The sequence below is a fragment of the Corvus moneduloides genome, chromosome 7, assembly GCF_009650955.1.
Source record: "Corvus moneduloides isolate bCorMon1 chromosome 7, bCorMon1.pri, whole genome shotgun sequence".
Classification (NCBI taxonomy): domain Eukaryota; kingdom Metazoa; phylum Chordata; class Aves; order Passeriformes; family Corvidae; genus Corvus; species Corvus moneduloides.
In genome coordinates, this window is record NC_045482.1 from 32,244,420 (window position 1) to 32,264,123 (window position 19,704).

Below are 19,704 nucleotides of genomic sequence, written 5' to 3' on the forward strand. Positions count from 1 at the left end.
CCTCCATTTTCCAGATGACTAATTATACTGTATGGGATACCTGTGGGCATCTGCTAAAATTAACTGGAGTCCTATTTCTGATTTCAGCTGCAAGAATTTTACAAAAGTTCTTTGGGTTTATGAGGATAACTTTAAATAATACAGAATAAGACAGGGTTCAGGTTTTTTACATCCATCTGTACATTCTGAAGGCTGAATGATACTTGGCTGAGTTTCATCTTGTTACTTCTGTAATCTGCAGCTCTTTCCAATTTGATTATTTTTCTTTCTTGAGTGTTTTATGTCTGCTGGATCTGACAAGTGCGCCTACCTACAACACAGCCTGTGATTCAGGATTAGGAAAACTTTATTTCCTACTCTATAAGTAAGTAAAACATTTTTATCACTATGGACCTAGTGATTTGTGAAATCCTATTGTACTTTCTTATTTCTCCTGCTAAGCTTTTAAGTTGTCAGCAGTGATCTGATTGTTTCCCATCATTTCACCAACAATGGAGCCCAGGCCAACACTCTTGTTGCTCTCATGAATTCAGTATCACAGCTCTCAGTCATCAAAAGGGCTTTATGATGTTTCTGGGATGTGACATTTCTGTGGAAAAACAGCTTTGGGTTCAGGGCTTGGGTTTTTTGGGGGATGAAAAACTAGAGCCTGATATTACTGTCATTATTCTACCACAAGATTCTGTAGTTCCCTTGCCTTTCCAGGGATGAAAGTACTATGTAACAAACAGTAACTCTGGCAGATCTTTTTCCTGTCTGTGTTGATGAACTTGCCGTTGCTGTAATGTAGATAACAAACCTCACAATAACCCTTTTGCTTGTTAGCATCTTCCAGCACAGCAACTTCTGTAGCTGGCCTCAAAGAATGAATTTTGATTGCCCCACTGCAAAAGCTTTTATTGTTCTTGTTTGTATAGTAAAAGTGAAGTAGAAGGAAGAACAGGTGAAAATTTCTCTAACAGTTTTACAGCTCTTTTCAGACGAGTGTGCATTCGGGAACAATGCAGGATCGTTGGCATCCCACTTACTCTGGATTTTACCAGGGAAGTGTACCTTTATCATTTCTGCTTCACTACTTCTATCTGTGGGAAATAACTGTACAAGCACCACGTCCTGTCTGACATCTGCCTTCCTATGGTGCTCTCAGCCCAGAGGGCAGAGAACAGACGCCTCTGCAGGAGGTGAGGGGTCACTGTTGATAGGAACTGTGAAAAGAAACATTTATACACATTTTAAGACCTTTCTCTTCTTTTAGCTGCTACCTGTTAAGTGGGGTCTGACCCTCAGTTAAATAAGGTAATTTTACAACATGGCAGGTTTAAATATTTGTTTACTTCAAAAGCCATTGCACTTCCAGAGATAATCAAGTCTTTGATAATGTGCCATAGAACTACATCAATTGTGATGCTTCAGTCTGTTTTTCAGTTTAGTTTTGTTCTGTTTTGTTGGTTTGGGGTCTTTTTGTTTTTGTTTGTTTGTTTTTGTTTAAAGGTTGTTATTTTAAATTTTCTTTGTTTTCCTTGCTTTGGTTTTTAAGGAGCAGGAGGAAGAATGAGCAACAGTAGAAGGGAAGAAATTCTTACTGATTATATTACTGCGTTAAATGACAATTTGGATGTAGTCCCAGATTATACATCTGCCCCTTGAATGTACATCTGAAATGATGTTAATACCAAACCAGACATCTGTGTGCTAGATGTGTTCAGCTGCTTGGGAGTGTGGTGCTGCTGCTGCTGCATCTGCAGGGAACAGCCTGAATTTCCTCCTGTGCTCAGCAAGGAGTGGCAAGAGGGAAGAGCAGCCCTCGTGCCCGGGCTCTTCATCCAGCTCACAAAGCTCTGTAATCGGCATTTCACCCTTCAGTGTCCATCCTGCTTTCTCTGTAATGCTCTCTAGCTCACATCTAGAGTCAGGTTATGCTTCAGATTTACAAAGGCAATGGAAGAGAAAAGCTTTTCTCAATGCATTGTTAACTGGACAGATGCCAGCACCAAGGTCCTGATGGGATGGGATGGGTCAGGGCAGTCTTTCCATGCAGGGTTGAAGCGTGAAATGGAGAAAACTGCAATGCTCTGGCTGTACCAGTTACTCAGGCATACTCCTCTCATCGTTCTTATGGTTTAATTAATTAATTAATTAAACACTTGCAGCCTTTCAAAGAGAACTGAAGCTTTTTTGCAGCTCAGGTGAAGTTTAATTAATTGATTAATTAAACACTTGCAGCCTTTCAAAGAGAACTGAAGCTTTTTTTGCAGCTCAGGTGAAGTTACAGGCCAGGGCAGGATAGTGAAAAGGTCAGGGAAAAGGTTTTACCATCTTTTTTTATTCATATAAACATATTTATATTTTTTTGTATTTTGCTAATACTTCTAAGTTTAAACTAGTCCCAGAGTGGAAAGAGCCATTTACACTTGAAATCTTTTGTGAGAGAGGTTCATGTACAATGTAGAAAGAAGCCTGATATTCAACAGGTCCCTTCTTCCAGGTTTCTTTTCCAAAGACTTCATTTATAGGTTGCCAGGTAACCATAACTCTTTGACTTTTAAATAATACTTCATAAAGATACAAAAAGCAAGATTTTTTTCCAGAGCTGAAATGGCAAGAGCTATCTGAAATGAACAGTAGCCTTAGCAAATGTGTACAGAGCTGACCACTGATACACACACACAAAAACATGGAAAAAGCCATTTGCCAAACTCCTCTGTGGCTCTGTGGATCCAATCCCAAGCACAGACAGTGTGTATTTTCCTAGCTGGTTATTAAATTGAATCTGCATATTCTTACTTAAGGCCATATTGCTGTTCAATAGGTAAATAATATTCTTCATCTCCTCCAGGAAAAGCAGGTGTCTGCTGCTCCCAGTCTGCTTCTGCTTCTCCTCTGAGCTGGCTACAGTTTCTGCAATGTGGGAGAGAGGGATTAAAAAAGATAAGGGTAATTTAAATTGTCAGCATTAACATAAGAAGCCAAATGTCTCTAGAGGACAGTGCCAGCTCTTCCTTCCTCCTTCTACTTTAATCTGAGAAGAAGCTGAGTGCTGTGGAATACCCAGAATCACTCATGGAGCTGGAATAAAGAGCTTAGTGGTGGGTCTGTTGGTTTTTCAGCCCAGGACAAGGCCATGGCTCAGTCACCACTTAGGTAAGGTACCTTGTTCTGAGGATCTAACATGGTATAAACCAGAGTTAAACCTATGCTCATTACTGCCCTGTGCTAACCAGCACCAGTGAGAGGATGCAGTGATTTTGGTTTAACCCTATGTAACTAAAGCACCCCAGTCCTGACTGTGGGGCAGGAGAGCCCAAACTGGGACTGGAGCCTGGGGAACAGGGTGGATCTCAAAAGTTGTTGGTGCTTCCAAAGGTGGAATCGACTTTCACAGCAGTTAAAGGAAGCTGTGGCTTTAGAGCAAGAAGGTCATTGCTCCAACACTCCTCCTGCCCTGCTTGGCTTCGTGGTGACTCTTGCACAAGAGGAGTTTTGGTCTGTGTCTTGCTGTGGCGAGTCTAAGGGGCAGGTGATTGCCTCAGGTGATTGCCTCTGGTTGTTGCCTCTCTGATGTGTAGCGACAGGGCAGGAGTTCCAGCACAGCCCTGCTGGCAGGGAGCTGCCTGAGGCCAGGAGCTTGTGTCACACAGTTTGCTGTTTGTCCCAGTGTGGCAGGGAATTTCAGTTCTTACATGCTGAGATTTGAGACTAAAATCTCCACACAACAACAACAACTTTCATTTACCCTTAAAGGCTGGCTTTTGAAAATTTTCTTTTTCACAGTATTTTTACCTCTGAGGTCATTGTGGAATATCTTACAACAACATTCAAGCCAAATCAATCTATTTCCAGACCTTCATCACGGCAGCAATGCATTAGAACAACTTAATAAAATGTTTATATCAATGTCTGAAGTTCACAGCAATCTGAGAGTGTGCAATGACACCTGTAGGATAAATCGTACAGCTCAGCACTGAAACATGACCGTAGTACAAAGTATATTGTTTGGAAATCTACTGCCAGACAAGAAATCCAGCTTTGCAACTTTTGCTTCAGAGTTTATACTGACACTTCTTTATCATAAATGAGATGCTTACATGCCATCCTTTTGGGCATTACAGAATACTTCAGGATCAGAACTGGTGCTGAAAACCCAGCCTGTGTACCACTAAAACCAGACAGATTTTTCCTAGCAGTGTGCTCATGTTAACTTTTCTGATAAGGTAAAACTGATAACACATTTATTGTGTGACTTGCTAAGTCTGCTTCTGATTAAGTGCTCTGGAATTGCAGCATAAAGACTGCAGGCTTATTGCAGCAGAACATGAAAGTCTTAATCCTTTATTGCTGCAAAAGCAAACAACTGTCCCAATGAGCAGCCTAAGCCAGAGCAACAGAGCTCGGAGAAGAGTCCTTCCACTCAGAGTTACTGCAGTGCTTGGGTAGCAGGTTACCCACTTGTACCTCAGTACATATTTATTGATACATATGTTACTAAGCTAGGAGGACTTTAGTAACACAAAGTAGAAATCTGGCATCTGCAGCCTGCATGTCTCTCTTTGCATTCCCACCAAAACCCAGTAAAACAGATTCACACCTGCCCAAGTACCAAAAAGCCTTCAGCACAGCTTATACACCAGTTTGCTCAAAATGGAAATGGAAGTGATTCATCTTTTCCACACACTAGCTCCCTACTGTTAGGTCAGGAATAGTAAGGAGATGTCAGGGAGCTGGAAAGTCACTTCAGCAGTTTTTTTCATTCATAATTCAGTTGGGGTTGGACTGAAACCTGTTGAAGAGCTATTGCAGTTGATTGCAGTAGGATTGTAGTATCCAGCTATTTACTATGCAGACAGAGAAAAACAGAACTTAGAAATGAAATACAGCCACATGATGCAATGGAATATTGCAGTCAAATCACACCCTAATCCTTCAGACCACACTCAAGTGTTAGGCTGTTTCCAGGTGAAGACAGCAAAATTGTCTGTAGTGATTCAGAAATGTTCAGTGAAGTTTCTTGGTTGATATCACAGCAGGAAGACTTAAGTTTAAAGCAGCAGACTTGGATGTCTTGCACTCTACAAAACTGACGAGGATTTTTAAAACAGCATCTCTGGCCTTGTGATGCTCTTTTAAAATCATGAAATGTGGGTTAAATAATTAAAGTAATAGCATTTTCCAAAGATTTAAAAAACTTGACATGGGTGAGAAACTATACTCTTATCCTTAACGTTGGCAAAATAATGGAAAAGTTAATAAGGGGTTTAAATGATAGAGATTCAAAGGACAGAAATATAATAAAAAACAGCACAGCTTCTCTGAAAAATATAGCTTATGCAGGAAACCTGATTTTGAATGAGATTATAAATGTGTTGATAATGGCTGTTGCATAGATATTGATAATATTTTTCTTATATTCTGATGAAAAATTTTGCATTCTGCAGCTTCAGTGAAGCATGCATTAAAAATGAGCTAGCAGATCTCAAAAGTGAGGTGTCATTGGCAATTATTACAGAACTCGTGGAGTGCTCCAGGGAGGTTGGTTGGGGGAACATTAAAGAAAATGTAGCAGATCGACTGATCAGCTCAGGCTAATCGTGGGCTGGAACTGGGTATCCCCTCTGGGAATCAGAAAAACTTGGATGTATTTCAAACAGTTCACACACCATCTGAAACTACGGAACATTTTTATCAATGATCCAGCTGCAAGTACATGGATTAAAGCCTGGAGCAGTGGTCAGCATGAGGGCAGGGTATCCCAGCTTGATTCGTAGTTTATTCGATAAATCTGAGCCCGTGCACAAAATGCAACCAACAGACAACCTGTAAGGGATGCTTCTGCAGAAGGGAGAATTCCCTGGAAAACAGCAGCTTGGAAGATGTTTTAGGAGATTAATTGAAATTCAATGCAATTTGCCAAGGTGATACTGTGGCAGAGAGGAGGAGGAGGAGGAAGAATGAAGTGTTAGCTGAGAAACAGCTGATAGGGCTGGGAAGGTATGTCCCAGGTGTACCACCCTGCTGAGGCTGAAGACAGTAATGCTTTTCATGGGAAACCCTGACCTGAGGGGTGTAAAAAGCTGGATTCCAGGTAGAAAACAAACATGACCAGGGCCAGATATCTTGGTATAAGGAAGAAATAATCAGGAAGACCACACACAGGTGACAATATATGGGTGACTGGAAGAGTCTCTAAGTCCTTTCTCAAGGGCCATTTGAACTAAAATTAGAGTCCCAGAAAGAACTAGAGTCTGGAGGCAGAAATCAAACCAGTGCAAATAAGAACCTGTACTCATACTTTAAGGAACTACAAAAAGAAATAACGATGCCTCCATATCTTGAGGTCTCTGAGTGAAGGAGGGTGCAGGTATCTCAGCCAAACAGAATCTAATGTGCTCACTGTGAGGGGCTGGGTGATCGTCATGGGATCCAATCAGCCTGCTCCCTTCTGGTCTTCAATGAATGAACCTATGAGTGAAAAAGCACAGCTTTTATTGAAGGCAGTTAAGTTTTACCTAGAGAAGTTCTGCAGCATAATTCCAGGTTTTCGAAAATTGAACAAAGTTCTTGGTTCTGAATACGAATCTTGCCTTACAGTGTTGCTGCTTGCACACATCACAGAGTTCTTGAGCTATTTAATCCTCATTAGTGAAACATTATTAATCCACAACACTGAAAGACAGGAGGTATAATTTAGAGAAATCCTTATGGGAAGGATCTCATAGGAGATAAAAGGGATTAAAGTGTTTCCATGGACTAGTAACACAAATCATGGAATTCTAATGCAGTTATTTATTCTATTAATGTTGTAAATTTAAATTCTGCAGAAGAGTTTTTGGTTCCTATGGGTGCTATAAGGTTAGGGAATTATGTTCATTTTTAATCTGTTTTATATCTAACCCTGGTCTGTGGGATTCCCATCTTGTTTGCTCCTTAAGGCTTTTCAGTAGTGTAATGTGTTAGAGAACCACTGAACTGTTCAGCTCACTATCTTGGGATTATTTTGTTTTATACTCACTACCAGTTTAACCTGTCAAAAACAATTATTAAGCAATATGTAACAGAGATGTAAATGGTCTCAAAAAGTGTATGACTGAAAAAAAGAGCAACGATTGCTGGAGCTTGCATACTTGTAGAAATCCATATTAACTTGTTTCCCAAGGGTTAGACTACTTGAAAATATTTTGGAAGGTTAGAATAGTCAGGAATTATCAGTCTGGATAAAAGGGGGAAGGGCTTTACAGCCACCTGTTCAGGGAGAGAGGGAAATCTCCCTGCTCATGGGAGGTGCTTCCTGTGTTTCCCACACTGTGCAGAAGAGCAGTTCTCAGGGACACATCCCAAGTTCCCTGGGAAGGATGTGATGCTCCTCGGTTTGAGAAGCCGGATCTGTCATTTCTCACAGCTTCCATGTGAGAGGTGCAATGCCTTGGAAACAGCAGTCTCCATGAGCCATGCTGCAATCAAAGTGGGAATGAAACAATGATTAAATAGCAGTACAGACACTGAAAGGGTATGGGAGTGATGCTCTCTTCCAAAATGTTTCAGTGTGGGAGGCAAATTATCTCTGCCAGTAACAAAGGGAGCAATGAAAGAGCTTGTATTTTCACTTAACAAAGCAAAATGGCTGTTTTGACCACATTCAGTGGTTCCTCAGCTCCTTCTCACTGAATTAATCACATTGTGGAGTTAAAGGCATCAAGTACTTAGATTTAAGACTGACATTTATTTTTACAGCAGCACTGCATAACTTCCAGATCAGCAGTCCCCAGTCTGGGGCTTCCTACAACCCATGCAGTCAGGCTTGACCTCAGTGTTGGTAATAGGAGACTTTGCCAATTCAGGGCCAAAAGAGGAGAGGGAAACCTCAGCAGGCAGGAGTCTCTCACTGCAAGGCCTCTTAAACTTAGCTCACATGTAGAAAAAAACCCAAGACCAACTCTAAATCTTGCAAACACACACAAAACATTTTCTAGGAGACCTTCCTGACTTATCATCCCTTTAGGCTGATGTTTGACAGTTCCAGGTTTCTTTTTGTACCCTAGAGAGCCTTTTCTTTCTGTAGATAGTGCATGAGTCTGAGTTAAAACTTTGTATTTTTACAAATTCCGGTTTGTTCTTTCTGGGTAGCATCTGGAGAGACTATCTTTCTAGGATAGTGTCTCCAGATAATCTCTATTCCTTATCAAATGTTTATTTAGGAGCAAACCAGGCAAGTCCATTCTGGACCATTCTGGTCCATTGACCTAGACCCGAGTTCTTTATTCATCAGAATGGATGTCCTGTAACACTAATGGCTCTTGAGCAGTCTGTATTGCTAGCTGGTTTCTGCATGCAGTGATTCTTCCTGATGGCTCTTAAGTGAAAGAAAAGTTAAGACTGCGAGCTACAATAACAAAGAAAAGTCACCCAACAGTTGGGTAATCAAAGTAACATTCACAAAATGAGTGGGATATGTCAGCTGATGCACACACAAAGATTTTTACATGCTGTCTCCACTCTGTGTTTGTGCTGGGAGCTCTTTTTGTCAACAGAGAAAAGAGGGACTCCTGGGGTAGCAAGAATATTTTACACATCTTCTTTAGGATGGCACCAATCAAATCTTGGTTCCAGCGAGGAAGATCTTCACTGCCAGCGGGCAATCCTGGGGTGACAGTGTCAGATGTCAAAACAGGCCTTGTGGCAGCAGGCTGGCATTTCCAGCTGTTCGAAGCATATGTTTTCTTAGTAGGAAGAGTATGCCAAGGAACGAAGATAGAAACTATTGTCAAGAAGGGTGGGGATGAGGGGGAGAGAATTAGAGATTCAGAGAGTGAAGAGAAAAAAAGGCATAAATAAAATATTATCACATTAACTTGATATAATTCATGCTTCAAAATTTATATAAAAGCACTTGGTTTGCTACAGACAAAGGAGTTTTTGTATTTTTCTAAAACAGAAGAGCTCTACTTACCTACTATGTGAAGTCATAACAATTTATTGATCACAAGTATGTTCTGATAGGTGGTCCTGTTGTGCTCAAACAACCACTTGCACAGAATGCAGTACCACATAAACACAGGTAAAATAAACAGTTTGGGATCCCATTTCCTATTTATTTCCCTGTTCAGTTTCAGGATTTAGCTCACAGTGACCAGCCACTTCCCATGTCATTGTTTAATAGAAGCATTTCAGAAATAAAAGAAGGTACACAGATAAAGTGAGCATAAATGCATCCCCAAAGCAAATGAGGAACCACACACACACCATGCAGGGCCATCAGAAATAAGCACTGCAAACAATACAAACCCTAACTCAGAAGTAAAGTGTGTCCTCTAAATTTAGATCAGCTCACTTGCAGGTTTGTTTGTTTTATATTTTCCTTGCTTGACTTGCATTTGTCAATACAGTGCTAAATTGCCAAACAGTCCCATTACACTGTTAATATTTGCCTCTGCATTTCAATGACAGCTAAAATGCAGTGAAGGAAAAATGCAAACCTCCACAAGTCAGCAGTGAGCTGGTGGTGTCCTGGAGCCAGATTCACCTAGTGTTTCTGCTGAGAAGAAGAGCTGAAGCCCTGCATTCTGGCCAGATTTCAGCTCTGGCAGTATTTACATCTTTTACTTAGAAACTGAGATGTGGCATCTTCTATATGCATAAATTACTGTATAATATTAATTTTCTTGCTGTATCCAGAGGTGATTGTTGCTACCTGCTGTAGCCCAGATCACAGCAACAGGTGAAACACTCTGCCTTTTTCCTTACAAGCTATTTGAAATTGAATTTGTTGACGTTTCTGCAAGGGAATGAACTACATAATGGTAAAATACAAGATCCTTAAAATGAGAAGGGTATTTTGAATTTTGGCATCATATATGTATTGCAAATGAGAAAGAGCAGGGTGACAGAAGTGCCCTTGCTGTGGTGATGTGCTGCTAGGGCTCCTTAGAATTGGGTCAAAAAGCTGTCATTAGTTTGCTTCAGGCTAAACCCCATCAGCTGAGTTCTGAAAAGAGGCAAAATGATTCTGTAATAGCTCAGCTGGGCAAGTCCTGATGGTGATAAAATGGCGAGTGCAAGAAGCAAGGAGATAATTTTTGCTTTTCCTTCCAATTGTAAGGTTTAACATTTCTATTAAGAGATTTTTCAGGAGACCAGGATTAAACCATCAACACCTTTTACGAAGATTCCCTGTTGGTTTGTTAGGAAAAAAAAAAAAAAGCATGAGCTCTGAATTGCAGTGCTTTGGTACCAGCATGTGACAATCATTTCCATAGATTATCGACCTTGCAGATTTTTAACAAAAATTATGGAGAATTCAGGATGTGAGATGCATTTTTACAGAAGTTCTCTCTGTCTTGTCACTTTCAGCAATTAACTACATTCAGAGAAAGAAATCTCAGGTTTTTATTCTAGGGCAGTAGCACAGCAGCATCCAAAAGTGTGAACCTCTGTTAAAAGATGAGCTGGAAAAGTACACTGCACAGAAGAATTTCACTTAAAATATGGCATAAGGAACTCAGTATGCTCTCAAATAGGAGCTTTGAATTGTATTTTGCAGCCATTAATGTCTATTTGGACAAGGTGGCCATTTAGAAGTCACACAGAGAAAAATGGGATTTGATTCAGTGTGCTGGGGATTGTGCCCCAAGGCCCACAGTGGTGATTTGTTGAACCAAATGTTGTGCCTTGATGCCACTGTGCTTCAGACAGAGGGGAGGCTGACAGATATTTTAGGATATGAGTTCAATACAGTCGATTTGTGTTTATTGGGATCCAGGCTTAGTGTATATGTTCATTTTGGTTTTAAGTTACAGCTCCTTTATCAGGCCCGGGATATAAATAAACTCATTTCCTTTGGTGCCTCATTCCCAAAGGATGCAAAAAGGACCATCTCATTTCAGGAGATTTGCTTTACCTGCATTTTCCAGCCTGTCTTATCAGCTGCTCTCAGTTTGAGGCCATGACTGGTGGCCTCTTCTTGGCCTGTTAACACCTCCTGCAGTGTCAAGGGACAGAGAAGTGCATCTCTTCCCTTACTCCAGGAGTGGAACAATAACCCTTCCACTTCCTTGCCAGGCAAAGTGCTCTCCCACCTAATCACAGCAAACCACAAACCTCCTGCTGCATTTGGTTTACTTCAGACACCATTGCAGTTGAGTGAAGGCTTTGAACAGCTTTAACGTCTTTCATTTACTGGGGAGATCAGACAGCAGGTGGTGTATTGTTCAACAATTCCAGATATGGCTGCATACAATAATTATGTGTTTTGGTGCTGTACTTGTGTTTTAAATTATCATTAATTAGCATCAGTTACAAACACCAGAGCAGCCAGTGAAGACCTGTGTAAGTGCATTTCTTGCTCAGCAGTCTGGGTGCTGCAGGTCGTGTGAGGAAGTTAGCAGGAATCCAGCGTATTGGTGAGGAGGCTCAGGTGTTGCACAGATTTTCTGTATCTTAGATAAACCATTTAGTCTCACTGTCACCAGTTTCTCCTCATGTTGCTTGCCAATTTGTAAAATACACTGCAAGCAGAGAAGCGCTTTCATCTATTTATTTAGACGGAATGATTTGGAGCAGAGATCTTTTTCACTGTGTATCCTGGAAGCACTTTTGAAATCCTATTTCCAAATCCAAATTTCTCTATCCTCCAAATAAGCATACACAATACAATGCTCTGAGAGGATGGCATTACAGCAGGTAACACTGCACATTGCTGAATAAAAGATGGCAGCTTTCCGTATGCCATCCTTGTAGAGGTAATCTAACCCAATAGAATTCATTATGGATATTCAGGTTACACGGCAGATCCACTCTCCAGCTTGCATAACCCAGTCTCTCATCCTACCAAAAGAAAAGGAGCCAAGCAGTTAGCAGCACAATGGTTGTTAAACTGTTTCACCCAAACCCAAACTCTTAAGGAAATGAATAAGACATAAATTTCACAAATGACTTGTATTTATTTATAATATTAACTGTGGGGTATGCCTGGGCATACCCCACAATTAACTATCAAAATAATCTTCCAAAGAAGAAAATTATAATTCAAGAATAACTCACCAAAAGAATACAAAGAGATCTTAAGGGTAAGGAGGCTTGTTAGATGCTAGAAAACTGAAAGAAGCCTCAAGTTATCTCAGAGCAGTCTTCAATTATTTAAATTTCTAATGAAAAATAATTTTAAAAGCCAACATGAGCTATCTTACACAAATTGATGTCTTAAAACATTTAAAATCACTTGGACATTTCACTTTTGTCTTTGTTGCTTCTTCCTTTCATTCCCACAGCACTTTCCCCTCTGCCTGTGCAGATCAGAGTAGCTGCCTCTGCAGAGCAGAAATCTCATTTTGTTTACTTTGTGTTTCAAAGAGAATTGAACAAGCCCAGGATTCACTTTCTCTAAACAAATACTGGCAAGACAAAGGTATCACAGATATTCTGGGGACGAGAGGTTTGTTGAGATGGGGAATGGTAAAGACTGGCAAGAAAAAAACAGTCAGTGTGTTTTTATCTGAAAAAATTTTAATCCTTTTCACAGCCTCATTTTCTTTGCTTTTGAGATAGCTCTCCTTTTTCATTTAGGTTTTAGAGTTTTTAAGCTAAGGGAAGCAAGAAACCGAGATATTTTCTTTGTTCCTGTCAAGTAGCTTGAACAGTTTGAGAACAGAAACCAGTCGGAGCAGTGTGATTAGCGTAGCCAATTAAGGTGGATTTGCATATTCACAACACAGATATCGAGAAATAATTCTGCAGAGGTAACGCGAGTGTGGCAGTGCCTATGTGCCAGTCAGAGCAGCTTGGCACTGTGCTGCATGGTAATTGAGCAAGAGCCACGGGTGATCCTGCACCCTGAGGCAGCAGGGGAGGGAAGGGCGCTGGGGAAGGTGGGAGCAGCGATGGCCCCGCACGCTGGAAAAGGTTAATCTGCAACCCACTCACCCAAATGCAACAGCATCTGTCCATTGGGTTTGTTTTTCCAACATTTATTCCAGCTACAGTTTGTGCTACCTGCTGGTTTTGGGGGCCCAGCCTCATCAGGAGTTTGGGAGACCTGGCTTTTAATGAGCAGCTGGCCAAGGACTGAGTGCCTTGCAGCTCCTCCTGCCTCCTGCTCAGCCTGGTCCACGGGCACGGCGGGATGAAAGGTGGTGGGTGAGCTGTACAGGGTGCACAAGGGGAGCTTCATGCAGTGGATGTGTTCATGCAGTGGATGGTAAAGCTCTGCTTTCTTCTGCCCCAAAAAGCTTTTCACCAGGATGTTATCCAAGGACCAGGCAAGAAAGCAAAGAGCCCTCCAGGAAACCTTGTACACTCTGTTGGGTAACAAACTGGGGCAGGTGAGCACAGCAGCTTTATTATCTCTGAAGGTGAAAAATCACCTTATGCTCTACATAAACAACAATCTGTGCTCCATCTCCGTGATTCTCTATCTCCCACCTCTTGTTGTCTCTTACCAACAACTGCATCACTACAAACATTTGGGTGAGCATGGACAGGCCAAGCGAGTGGCACACATAGCCAGCTGCACCCTGTGCCCATGGCATCTGCACCCCCAGGAGGCTCAGCTTTCTTACCAAGGGGCTGACAAGTGATTGGCAGGGTGCAGCATCCATGTGTGCTGATTTTAGAAAGAAATACAGCCATTTCTATCCTTCATGGTCTTGCCTCCTCCTCGGTGCTGGCAGCCGAAGTCACGATGTGCAATGCAACAGATTGGGTCAGGAGAGACTCCCTGGAGTGCTCTCCCAGGTGCAACTGCACAGGCCACATTCACTTTCAGAACTGCTATGGGAAAGGCAACAACACAGAGATAACTCATGGTATTCACTGCTACAAGATACGAAGGAAAACTTAATGAAATCCCTGAGGTGGGACCATTACAGAAACCCTAAGTTTATAAACTGGTATCACATCCACTGGGGTAAAGACTATGACCTCTCAACCTCCATGCCACAAAGAGGCATTAAGCACATTTAGTTCTGGAGAAACGTCTCTCTGCAGGAAGATATATTTTCTATAATCACCTGTGATAGGCATTTTACTCTGGAATAGTCACTCCTGGCTTATCTAATCCAGTAACCTATGTAAGATTTTTTTATTTTTAATGGTCTCCATCTATGATCATCCACAATTGTCTCTTTCCTTCCTATCCCCTTTGTGGCACCAGCTCTTTATTAGAAACTTAATAAACTTTGTGTAGGTTCTAAAGATAATATTGAAAATGTAAAATTGTGTTCTGCATTTTATAATTGGTGTGGGAAAAAAGGGGGAGATCTAATCCTATTGGGCCTTCTCTTTTGCTCTCTCTCTCTCTCCCTTTTCCCTTTTGATGGTAAGCAGCAAATTTTAATTAGCTTCATTTCCACAATTCAGTCATGCATATGTAATCTTTGTTCACACTTTTATAAAGTAAAATTAAGTGAAAGAAATGGGGTAATAATAGAAAGCTTGTCTGAGCAGAACAAATGTGAATTATCAAACGTAAGGAAAGATGACTGGGACTACACAGCTTGAAGTTCTGCAAGGTTTGAGGTGATTTTTCTGAAACAGAAGTGGATAAGTAATGCACAGAAACAGGTGCTGATTATCCTGTTTTGGGCATCTTTTGTTCATTATGTACTTGGGCTGCTGAGGTACAGTGATAACCACTGAATGTGAGGAGACTGCTTAATAACTTCCTAATGTTTCTCTTTTATCATGAGCTGCAAGTGTCACATGAGCTTGTCTAGATAATAAAAATCGCTTTGTGAACCCACTGTTCTTAGATTTGGTATTGGAGCAGATCACTGTGCTGGGCCTCTCTCTGTTACAGCTGCAAAAGCTGTACTGCTGTTTTGCACTGTAATTTAAAGGTCTCCTAATCCATATACTCACCCTCTAATTAAATGTTTCCAGGGGTTACCTTGGGACCCTTCACTGCTATGGTTTGTAACTAAAACTAAACACCACATTAAATTCTTTCCCCCCGGGGTGAGATGCAGGAGGGGGAAGAACATTTGCATCCCTGCTAGTCCAGATTATTTGAAAGCATGGTCATGACTGGGATTACTGACTGTGTTATTCTGTTATCTAAGAAGATGGAATTTTGAAGGGAAACAATCCACATGTCTAAATTCAGAGCTCATCTTATTTTATAACTTCCAAGAAGCCTCTTTAGACTCTAATCAGTTATTTAAGGAGCTGCCAGTTTAGCAGCAGCAGCTGAAAACCAGAACCTCCTGTTGATGTAAATCAGTCTGTGGCTGCACAAGCTCCATAACCTGCACTGCAGATGCTGAGGTCTTCATTAGAGGAAATGTGAAGTAGTGAAGCATGTGGGCAGTAGCACATACAGTAGTGGAGTCTGAAGCCCAGTGAATGTTAAACTCATGAGGACATACTTTCTCTTCAGCACTGTTCATACATTCAGCCTGATAACCAAACCACAGCTTTAGGAGAAACACCTCGTCCTGTGAGTGGAAGTGAATTTCAGATATGAGGGGCTTGCTTTTATTTTTTTTCCCCTTCTCCTGAAACCTGCTGTGCTGACAGTGACTAAGGATAGCCAAGATTTTGGTTAATGGTTAACAGAATAGTATAACCACACAGACTGACTTCCTTCTGCTGGGGCCAGGACCAAAAGCTGCTTTGCTTGCAGGGGAAGAGGCAAGCGTGGAAAGCAGAGCAGTTCACATTGTGAAGGGCTGGAGAACAGAGGCTTCACCCTGTGGAGAAAGGAGGAGGAAAATCCAAAAAGAGCAAGAGGTGTTTGCCATAAAGAAAGGTAAGAACTGAAACACTTTCCTGTTTGACTGACTCAGAGGCTGTTGCTCACAAACCAACAAACCCTGCAGGTGTGGCTGGTTGAGACACACGTTATACCTGACTGCTCGGACATGTGCGGCTCGGGGAGAGGGGCAGAGTGAGGAAGGACCTGTTTGCTGTGAACTTGAAAGTTGGAGAGGGCAGGAGAGCACCTCCTCCACCCTGGGACTGCTCATGGCAGGAGGAGACACCCTCTTCAGACTGTTCTCATCTCATCGACCACAAGCCACGTCCCAGAGTTTGAGGTGGCTCTGGGGATCAAGATCACCTTGGCTTTTATCTATGTCTGTATCTTGTTGCGGGCCTCCTGGGCAACAGCATCACCAATCAAGGCCACCAGGATCCTGCAGAGGAAAGGCTACCTGCAGAAAGGAGGTCACTGACCACATGGTCAGCCTGGCCTGCTCCGACCTGCTGTCATCCTGCTGGGCATGCCCATGGAATTCTACAGTGCCATCTGGAGCCCCTTTTCTGCCCCCAATGGCAACATTGCCTGCAAGCTCTACTACTTCCTCTTCGAAGCCTGCAGCTATGCCACTGTGCTGCATGTGGCCACGCTCAGCTTTGAGAGGTATGTGGCCATCTGCCACCCCTTCAAGTTCAAGGCTGTGTCTGGACCCCGCACGGTGAAGCTGCTCATCGCCTTTGTCTGGGGCACATCTGTCATAGTGGCTCTGCCCCTGCTCTTTGCCATGGGCACAGAATATCCCCTGGAGATCATCGAGGGCTACCAGAGAGTGAGTTCCTGTGTCAGACCTACTCCCAGGCACTACATTCCTGAGCTGAAGCACAACATGACCATCTGCACCAACCTCTCCTCCAAGTGGTCTCTGTTTCAAGCCAGCATCTTCAGCGCCTTTGCTGTGTACATCATCGTGCTGGGATCTGTCACCTTCATGTGCCACAGCATGATGAAAACCCTGATGATCCACAAGGAAGGGACTGTGGCAGTGAAGGGTGGACTAAGACACCAGGAGAAGTACCTAAGGAAAAGTGAAAGTTCAGAGGGCAAGAGCTCCAGGAGACAGATCACTTTATTCCTGGGTAAGAGCCACATCCTAGTCTGCCTCCCCTACCCCCTTTCCACATGGCAAGAAAGCCCAGAAACCTCCGTTTTTATCTCACCAAGCTCTCCCAAAGGGGAAACATGATTTGAAAGTGGTACAAAATGAGGGATAACACTTTTTGGTTGTGATGATGCATTTAAGAAGCCTGATCTTTCTGTATATTTTTGGTTCTTTTTGTCATTAGAACAGGGTGGGAGGGAAAGAAGGAAAAATCCATTTACTGTCTGCTATTTCTCTTTGATTTTATTACATGCCTACGTGCAGCAATATGGGTGACAGGCTGTTGCAGCTTGACCTTTGGGGTAGCAATAGGCAACAGTTGCCTGGATATAAAGTAGCTCTACTTGGATGTTTTGCCACTAAATGACAAATATGGGTGTTTTTAGTAAGGCTGCTGATGGGAGGGAAGACTGTCTTGCAAGATCTCAAGCTTGTGTCTCTCTGAAGGCATTTCCCTGTTAATTCAGAATGCTCCTTGGAGAGTTCTTGCTTAGCCTCAGCAGTGGTGGCTGTGTTGCATCTGAGCATTAAGGAAGCTGGACTGGAGAGTCGATTTGGTTTCACAAATTGCGGTTGCCCTCTTTGATTTTTTTTTTTTTTCCTCTGGTTTTATTTGAAGGCTTGTAACCCTGAAATTATGTTTGATTCTGATCTCTCTCACCACATTTGTCAGACAAAAAATTAATCAGGCTGTCATCTCACCAACTTGGAATCTTTCTGGGCAGTGATCCATGTAGTCTCCATGTTTGTTGATAGTTTTATAGGCACCCTTAATCATGCCCTGGCTGCATTACTGTTGGTTCCTGTTTTGTTGGGTTGCTTATTATGATGCTGGATGTAGTAAATTAACTATCTAGAGTAAGAATGCACTGTAGACCCAGTATTTCTGTGTTGCTTTTTGGTGCTCTGACTGATACGGCAGAGAGGGACTTGAAATTCATGGGTCTCTCCACTTCTACAAATTTAAGTAGATTAGATTTTGTATCACTTTTTTCCTCCTTTTATTTTTTTTTTCCCTGAGGATTCTCTGCTTCTTCACCTAGTCCTGCTTTTGCCATGGTCTGTGGCACGCCACGAAGCTGCCATGAAATGAAGAAATCATCTCCTCTCACAAGGTGTTGAGAGGCCCCATATGTGGTTTATTGAAAGGGCTCTCTGTCCCTCACTCCAGTGACAGTACAGATTTCTGGGGTAGAGGCACAGCAGGGTAGCTAAATACACCTGTTGCACAAAGCAGAAAGAGATACCTGCTCTTGAAGTGCTGCTTGGGGGATCCTTAGGTGTCTGTGGGTCTCCCTCCCCTTGTACATTACCACAGCTGCATTAAAGCCCAGTCTAAGATACAAATCCTGGCTAGGTTGAGAGGGGAAGGTAAATTGCCCTGACTTTTCTTCCCCTTCTTGGTTATTCTTCGTGGTGCTCTAGCATGGAATAGGCAGATGCAGTGCTGCTTGCAAAAGTGCTGAATAAATGAAAGCAACTGGTTTGCCCTTTATGATAAGGGAATTTGCCACCCAGTGTATCTGACACTTCCTCTGTACTCTCAGTTTCTGGAGGCAGGAGATACTTGTGTGAATTCCCCAAAATTATTTCAGTGGCAAGACTCTTAATACAAGTCTTGCTAATTTACTTGGCTTGGGGAATAAATTAATAAACTGAGGAGGAAGAAACTCCAGCTTGCATTTCTGAGAACAATGCAAAGCAATTTAATTTGGAGATTTCATAAGAGTGATGCTTTAGGGCAGTTTTAACCCAGAAGAAATGAACATATAAACTGTTTACAAATCGCTGAATTTAAATGTTGTGATTTAGAAGTCCTCTTTGTTTTTCATTTAACAGATGGGTCAAATTAAAACCAATACTTGCGCATTCGCAGCATATTTCACTTTTAATGTGAAATGTAAATGATGGTATACAGCATCATGTCTTTGTATGTCGAACAGCAATAAAAACAATTTAGCATTTTCTTCTGGTTGTTGAAAGTGATAAGTTCTATAAAATGGAGATTAAAATCATAAATCTCCTGACGATGAGAAAAAGCTAAGTAGAGGATGACACGGGGAGGAACTAATGCTTTTTTAGTGTCATGTTATTGTGTGGCACTCGAGACCAGTCATGGAAATTTATTGTAAATGTTGAAAGTGAAAGATTACTGGCCATAGGTGGTATTGATGCTTGCAGGATAGGCTCTGGATGGGGTCACACCACTGCAGAAACTGAGTAGCTGCCATACTAATGAAAACACTTTGCTGATGGCTCCTAAATGAAATCCAAGCTTTTAACAGTATTTAAAACATCTTAATATGCTTGGCACACCCTGACAGGGATCAATTTAGTCCTTGTGGCTACTTGATCTTATCTTTCTCCGATGGCCATGAAGGCAGTGACCACCTAAATGGTCACAAGGTGCCACTGGGGACATCTTGCTGCTCCAACACTTGAGCTGAGGCCCCTGCACTCTAGCAGAGAGCTCTCAAGAAAGGGTGAGTTTGGAGAATTATATGTCTTATTATTATTATAAATATTATAAGTGGGTTGTAGCAAACACAGAGAATGTAAAGGTAGGATTCTGTAAAAGAGAGCCCCAACAAGTGCAGTAACTATAAATTATAAATATTACCAAAAAAATGCACTTCCATAGCTGAAAATAAGTTAAAAATTTTTCTGAAGTGCCAGCATTGGGAAAGGGGAGCAGTATGGGACAAGCCCCCACACAAGCTGCTGGAGGGAAAGCACCACCAGCAGTGCTCGATCACTTTGTGAGCATGGCTGCACCCTTCTTATCTTGGTCATTGTACAGAACCACATTTGTACAAAACCAACTGTGTAGTTTGTCAGCACACTGGATCTGACTCACCTGAAT

The 19,704-nt window shown here is 42.0% G+C and overlaps 1 long non-coding RNA gene across 1 annotated transcript; it reads left to right on the top strand.

The window, feature by feature from the left end:
* Positions 1-1,534: 1,534 nt before the first annotated feature.
* On the top strand, positions 1,535-18,807 carry LOC116446624. The gene is made up of 2 exons (XR_004241292.1): positions 1,535-15,733; positions 15,804-18,807. It is a non-coding gene; the product is annotated as an uncharacterized LOC116446624 (long non-coding RNA).
* The last annotated feature ends 897 nt before the right edge of the window (positions 18,808-19,704 follow it).